We start from the raw sequence: 8,129 nt of genomic DNA on the forward strand, positions 1-8,129 counted from the left end.
TACAATGACGGGCACTCTACTAATCTTGCAGTAAAAGCAACACACAAAAGGAGATTTGACATTTGCTTGTTGTTGAGCATAAGGGCTTGTCTGTAACAGGAAGAATTTCTTGCTTGGGGTATCTCAGTGAGGTTAAAGAGATGCAATCTTCCTGCCTGTGTCAGTACAACTGCATCTACACGAGGGCTTTTATCAGCATAACCTTGTCAGCAAAACGTCCAGCTCTTAACTGACATAATTACACTAATAAGGCTCTTTAAGTGTAGGCCAGCTAATACAGATGCTGCAGACAGAAGGAAACGAGAGAATTGCTCCTTTCATCATGACAGTGTTTTATCTCCGTGGCCTAATGCTGACATTTTGATTATTGTTAACCTCTGCTATTTTAGGACTGTTATGTAGCTGTGTGTCACCACTGAGTGAGGCTTTCAGCTACTTCTCTTCTGGGAATACAGGGCAGATATCTGGGTAGTGAGATGTAATCACCTTGGTTAAGCTTCTCCTTTGAGAACTTCTCATCTACTTCTTGCCATTTTTCCCTGATGAAACTCCCTCATACGCCAGCAAGCCCAGCCCCTGGTTTTACTTGCGCTCCATGATGAGATCCCCAGTGGACGGCTCCATGACTACATGAAATTATACGTTAGTATGTCCTTCCCCTCCTCCTTCAAAGATTTCATTATCCTGCGGAAAAGTATATGACAGGAAAAGAGGATTAACGTCTCTCTATATTTAAGAGGAAATATAGATGAACTGTTCAGCAGTGACTCCTCTCAAGCATGAGCAAGACATGGACCAGAAGGTATGAAAATAAATTTTGAGCCAGAGGTGCTGGTTCAGATTACAACTGTACTAGATGTGCTAGTCTCAGGCTCTGGCTTGGTGAAAAATGAGAGTTTGGCATTTTCCGGAGAGGCTGTCTGCCACTTCCTTTGCCATTTCACTCATTCACACTCCCCTCTGTGCAGCCCTTCACCCTGGCAGTTGCACTGTCTCCGTTGTTTATGGGGCTGGGCTGTGAACCGGATCTGGGAATAGAGCCAGTCAAAAAAAAAAAAAAGAAAGAAAGAAAGAAAAGAGTGGGAAAAAGGAGGGAGGCTGTATTCTCACTAAAAGCCAGTATGGCCACTGAAACCCCATCTTATCAAAATACAGCCTTCTGTATTTTGGGAAGAGGAGCCACAGCCTCTCAGAGGGACATCGGCAAGGCAAGAAAAAGCACAGTAACTAACGCAGCCTGTACGCAACCCTAGATTTGTAACGCTGCCTCGCAACAAAAGACCTGGCGCGGCTTTTGTCAGAAAAGATGTTATTGCTCATCTCCCTTGAGGATATCCTACTCACAGATAGAGGGAATGGGAAGTCCTGTCTCAGGAATTTGTCCAGGGCTGACCATTAAGAAACTGGAGTGCGGAAGCTTTAACTCAAAAGCTTCCATCTCTGTTCACCAGCCTTGCTGCCCACAATCTACTCTGATTATATTGTCTTGATGAGAGAGAAAAAAAAACAAGAGGAGAAAATTATGTCAGACGCTATTGCCAGTTGATGGGATTCGTGTGATTCCCAGCAGTTCTTCTGTGCACTTGATTTCAATCTGTGGTTGTTGCCTCGGTGAACAACTACCGAGGCCCAGAAAAGCCCTAAGGGAATGGAAGGGAATGGATGTCGTCCCTCCCTCCGTGCGGGATCTGCCTCTCCTCTAGCCACCCACAGATCCGAGGAGGTTGAAATTGCCTGCTGTAGTGCATTTCTAAAGTTCACTTCTAGCACAGAATAAGGGAGATAAAAATACACTTCCTGCACAGAAGATACGTTCATTGGAGCAGATAAGGAGGAGGAAAGCAAACTATCTAGGGATCTCCCTGTCCCAGTAAGAGCAGGGCAGCCGGATTGGCGTAGCTGCTTCTAGGGTGCAGTTTGGTATTACGGCTGCGCTGATCCACAGCCAGTTGCTGTCCTTGCCTCCCATTCACACTGCTTTCCTTACATTGCGTCTCGTGGCTGTGTGGCCGCAGGGCCAATCTGTTCATCTGGCTGATAAGGCGGAAAACTAACCGTGCCGTAAAAACGAATAGTTTTCTGCCAGGTCAGCCAGCTGAATCGGCTCACCCTGAAGCCACTCCATCACCAGATTCGGCACACGGAAAAGGGCAGAGAGCGCAGCTGGGCGCGGAGAGGGGGAGTGCAAGCATGCCTCTTTGGCCTCAGCTCGCAGCCCCAACGGCAAGCTGCCCCCCAAAGGCCAACCTGCCCCGTCCTCCGTCCCTGCTGCCACCAGCGCTTGCCTGGCCCCTCGCTGAACCAGGCCTGCTCTCGAAGCCGGCAGAAAGCTGGCAGTGAATAACTTTCTGCCTGTTTAACACAAGGAAAGGGACGGCTGAGAGGCCGGGCAAGCACCGGAGCTGGCCCAGAGGTGTAGGTGGGACTGCGCGGGGAGTGGTGTGGCCAGGAGGAGATGGGGCGGCTCCTTCCAACAGCGGCCAGTTCATGAAACCTCACTCTCGATTTAACCCAAAGCTAGAAAAAAAAACAACCACCACCATCACTAAGAGAGCCACAGCTGAGCAGCTGGGAACCAGCTGGGCTTTCTCCACTGAAAAGCATGCATCTGATATTTGGATGAAGAAAGGCAGGTTTCATGCCTACTTCTGAAAGGTAGGTTATCCTGTTGGCTGAGCAGAAGGGGGGACATGAATAGCACCACGTCTTGCACACACAGCCCTGCTCTTCCCAAGAGACTGCAGGGGGGTGGTAAGTAAACAGCTTTGCAATGAAATCACCTCTCAGCCCATTATTTACTGGGCCCCTGGAAGGCACACGGGCAGATACAGTTCATTTTAAAATAAACCCGAGAGGAAACGAGGCAGGAGGAAGAAGCTGGTGTATAGCAAAGCACAGGGGACGCCAAGCCCGGCGGCATAAGGGTGCTCAGGCCCGCTGCTCCGCGGGGCTCTCGGGGGGACGCGTGTGCAAGCGGGGGCCGACCCCTGCCGAGGCACCGCACCTCTGCGCGCGAGGGGTGTTTGAACAGCGGCGCTGGCTGCTCAGCACCTCGCGGGCAGAAATCATCGCTCTGGCTGTTGGTTCACAGGTTTTTTCTGGGCAGATAGCCAAAGATGCAATTGCTAATTGCATCAATTTCCATGTCCTCTCTTCTGTAAAATCAGCGTATTAGAGGAGCTGGTTAAATTCAGGAAGTGCTCAAATTCCCGGCCGTATCTTACTTAGCAAAGACTTCTTGCTGGCAGTGCTGTACTGCTTCTTTCAGCTCACGTGCCTGTAAAAGGCGTGGTTGTTTACAGAGTTATACGGCTACAGATGCAATCGTATCAGCGTAAGATATATGAAAGTGTTATAGCTTGTTTTATTATACTGAACCGAACTGTTCTTTTATGATCACTCGTATCTGGTCTAACTGTATCTGTGCTAAGGGACGTTTGCTGTCTCTCAGAATGGGAATATTAAGTGAATATGGACTCGTGTATTGTGGACATGTGTATTAGTCCTCAGGACTCGCTCTAGCACTCTGTCAGTAAACCTGGTTTCGGCTGTGTTTACTGACACTGCTGAAAAGGTATTTCCAGACCCTACAGCCGATTAACTGTCAGCCTGCAGCTCTTGTACTAATTTAGAGGAGTCAGTGTAAATGTCACCATAAATTACTACATAAATTGCAAGGCATCACCATTGTGAACAGGGCTACCTGCAAAGCAATGACAACTAGTTGAAATTATCCACCCTGCTGGAGAGAGGTCCCAGGAGGGACTGAGACACATTCTCAGGACTGCAACTGCAGTCTTTCAGAGCTGTCCAACAGGATGTGAAACACAGCACTGTTTGTTCCTGTGTGCAAGGCAAGATTAGACCAAGTTTTAAAGGAGACCTTGGAGGAAAAATAAGTTTGGATTGCGGCTATTTTCAGGTACCTACCCAAATTGCATACTAGTTGCTACCTGAGAGGTTACCTTTCTCTTTCTTTTTTTCCTCCATTTTTTTGCTTTTGTTACTTAGTAGAAAAACTGAAGCTATTAAATCTGGGGGAGCCTGTGGTAGAGGTCTTACAGAAGTGAATTCAAAGTGCTCTCTGCCTGAACTGAAAAGTAGAAGCATAAAATCTTGTTTGGGCTTATTCCTCTCCCCAGGATTTGTAGGACATGTGAGTTAACATCTACCAATAAAAAAAGGTAGATTTAAATGACTTAATAGAAATTGCTCTCAATGAGTCCTGTGGTGACATTATACAATTTGTTATCCCAGAGCTGCCAGTATCAGCAGGTCCAAAAACAATTTCTTGCACATGCACAAGGGGTTGGTGCATGATCTTTGAGGCTGATGCGCTCTGAACATCTGAAGAGCTACTGAGAAGATCTGCTCTTTGTCACGTGCAGTAGGGTCACTCTGAGCTGCAAGATTTCAAGAAGACCAATAGGCCACCACGTGAAGCAACTTGGTGGTGGATCATTGGCAAAGCGCTGGCAAGTATACTGTGCTCCTTGTGACAGAGATGTTTTCCAACCCAGTCTTCCAAAATGAAAAAATTTCAATTTCTTTAAAAAGACAGGGATCAACAGAACTAAGAGGGGAGAAAAAAATACATTTTTATATACTCTTTACTCCAGCCTATATCAGCCAGAGCAATGTAGAGACATAGGCACAAAACACATTTTTTTTTTCCTTTGTGTTATCAGCAGTGCTGGGAGTCCACCATGATGTAACAGTGCCTCTGCAGCTGGTTTCACAGCACAGAATCCCCTCCTAACGAAACTGCTTGTATCCACTCTTTAAGGAAAGGCAGCGTAAATCTAGAGAGACAAAGAGCGAGCCTGTAATTTAAAGTAAAAGCACTTGACTGCTGTCTTACTTCTGATCCTAGGCTGCTCCATCCAGTAAACTCTCATGAATGTAAAATGAAGACAGCAAAGGAAGGAATCGAACTGTCATGTTCTGGAAAAGATAAATCCAGTTACTACTCACAAATGCAGTTTAACTGCCAGACCTTGGGGAACTTAAGCCTTGCATTACTCTGATGACCTTCCCAAAGATACACGTAGCCTTTCCTTTCAGTCATTGCACTTTCCCCTCTCCCAGTGAAAAGCCTGAGAAGCGCAGTTCCTCAGCCGGGGGACCTGTGGGCTGGTACGCTCCCGTGAGGGTCAGGAAGGTTGCTCACGCCTGTTTTATTGAACGTAGCCATTCCTGGGAAGCCGATAACGATATTTCCATAGTGAATGACTTACATTTCTGAGCCCACAATACAGTGCCAGGCCTAGCTGTTCAGATATGTTCATCTGAGATAATAAAATATTTAGCAACCTGGCTCTAGCAAACAATACATTAGGCCACATCTTATAAAGCAGGGCTCCTTCCTCTGCTGGCAGCTACTAGGTAAATGGAAACTCTTTCCAAAGACAGTACAGGCTGGAGGAAGCTCCCGTGTTTCACTCAGCAGTACCTAGGGAGGAAGGACCTACAGTCTTTTACCTACGAATGCCAGGAGAGTAAAATAGCTTATTTGCTTAAGTGGGACTAATTAACCTTCTATGAACATTTTAATGGTTTACTGTACAATAGCAATGAGTGGGTTGGTGCTTTATGCCGTTAAACATTCACTAGCTTGATTTAAATAATTGATTTGTCATACAAAAAGTTTCTAGGACTACATTGCCTAGTGAAGACCATTGTTGCTGGGTCGAGGCTGCCTCTTTGGGACTTGAATCTCTTCTGTGTTTTCTTTGCTATGCAGAATCAGTTGTTACAAGAAATAAATGAATAATTTAATAGCTGAACTTAGCATCTTCATCCTATCTGTGAATTAAGCTAGTGTTTTTCTCAAACGCATAAACTATTGGGAACTCTTTGTCATAATCATTTGGAAAATACTGCTTGATTTATAGAATTTGTGAGCAATTATTTAAAGTGTTAGAAATATGAGATGTAAGTCATACTGGCTGCCTGTGAGGGCCAGCTGTTCCCTGCAGGAACGGGGAGCTGGGAGCCGAGAGGGCCAACGCGGCTTCAAGGGTGCAAGCCCACGGGTCGGGCTGCAGGTGCGGATCTGAGGGCCCAGCACAGGCCTGGCTGCAACGCAGCGGGGGCCATAGCGCAGGCAGGGGCCGAGGGCGGGAGCCTCGGCGGAAAGCAGCTCCCGCGGGCTGGGGCTGGGCGCTGGCGTTGACCTCCCTGCCACGCTGCCCGGGAGCGCTGCCCACGGTCGCCATGGGAAGGGAGCCGCCCTCGGCTGCACCATCACTGAGCAGGCCCTGAACCCCTGCAGCCAAACCGCCAGGAGGGCAAGGATGCGCTCAGGGCCCTGTGGTTGCCTGGACAGGTAGCTCCAGGTAGATTTATATTTTTTACTTGATGACTACGTCTTGGATTCCACTCTCTAGTTCAAATAGCCATCTCTACCAATTCCAAGTTTGCTTCTGGAAAAATATTTTGTCTTTTGCTATTGCCAATAAACTTCTTCCCTAGACCAGGTTTTCCTGAGTCCTCTCTCATAATGGGAACCTCCGTTTTCTAATATATTGTCTCACAGATACTCCTCTTCCTATACCTGATCAGGCACTCAGATTGTCCCCGGCTTGCATATCACTCCTCCAGCATTCACTGATGCAATAGTGTAGCACTAACGGTTTCTTACTGTGTTTAGAACTACAGTTTGGAAGCAGTGTGAAACAAAGGAGTCAGTACAACACGACAGGTCCGTTCTCCACAGAGACGTGGAGAACCGTGACCGGTCCATTCTTCACATTCTCCTGCTACAGGGGATGCAAGCAGAGCCACTAAAAGCAAATCTGCACTTGCCAGTGGCTCTCAGCGCAGAGACCCCAGACTAACGGAAACCACGCTGCAGAGCTGTGCCAGTGCAGGGCTGGGCCTCAGCTACACCTTGGCTAGGTGTAGCACTAACAGAGACATCCCGCTTTCAAGCCTCCAGCTGGTACCTCTCCAAGATACCACGTTGCACTCTGTGGAGAAACCTGCTCAGCTGGCGCCAGCTCACGTGCTCTGCCGTGGAATAGCAAAGCTGGCACAAGAAGAGAGGAATAGTCTCACATTTGCTAAGCGCACCAAACATTAGCTACCGGTGACATCCTACTATGAGGGAAATCAGTTTTCCGTAATTCTACTAAAAATTAGCCCATAAAGGCAAAGACTGTGGAGCGTCTTGGATTTACTTTGACCTCCCAGCACTGAGGCAAATTTACGGCTGTCTGGTTCAGGGATAATCTCCTAACATGTAACAGAAATGCCTCTGTTTTTCCTAGGATATAAAATGAAATAAGTATTTCTTTCCACTAACATGAAGCATAGAAAACCCTAATAGGGATCAGTCAGAACTTCCGTTTCTTTTCCTATGAGGATTCTCAAATACGCAATTCAGAGTTTCTTAAAGTAGACACTAAGCTTAATCTTGCTATGGTTTAAACAGTGGAATGGAATTAATGCTATAATGAAATATTTATGAAGCACGAACTCTGTAAACCAAGTGTGAAATGTGTCAGATGAAAACTCTGAAAAACACAGGTTTTAATAGAAGTAATTTTATAGATGAACTAACAATTCTTTAAGTGAAGCCGGATCTGATGCTAAAACGTCAGACTTGTAAAGCAGAGTGCAGGCGTGTAGAAGGAGATACAATTATCTGTTCTGCTGTTGATGTGGTACAAGAGATAGCACCAAATAGTCAGTACTGTGAACAGCACACCCTTGAAAGCGGGACCTGTCAGGAGAGGGTGACGCACCTTCGTTTTGCAATCTGAGTCAGGAAAAAGCAAAGTTTAGAGTATTACATTCGATCCGCAGTTGAAAACAAACAGCGGCAGTGAAGACGCTACAGAGGATTTCCAAGCAGTTGTAAAACTTTTTTACAGCTTAGATGAATCATCACCTGAATCAAATTCTGCCCCTGTCTGTCCACGTTTATAGTAAACAGTGTCCCATGCGGCATTCGCTCTTTCAAGAAATACGAACTGGAAAGGAAGTGCTTTAAATTTAAAGCTTTTACAGTTCTTCTCCCTTTCATCCAAAGACTTCAACGTACTTTGTAAATATGGCTTAATAACATCTCCTCAGCTATCCTTAGAGAGCAGCACATGGACATATACCACCTTGCGTGGCAGATA

Source organism: Struthio camelus, chromosome 3 (genome assembly GCF_040807025.1).
Source record: "Struthio camelus isolate bStrCam1 chromosome 3, bStrCam1.hap1, whole genome shotgun sequence".
Classification (NCBI taxonomy): domain Eukaryota; kingdom Metazoa; phylum Chordata; class Aves; order Struthioniformes; family Struthionidae; genus Struthio; species Struthio camelus.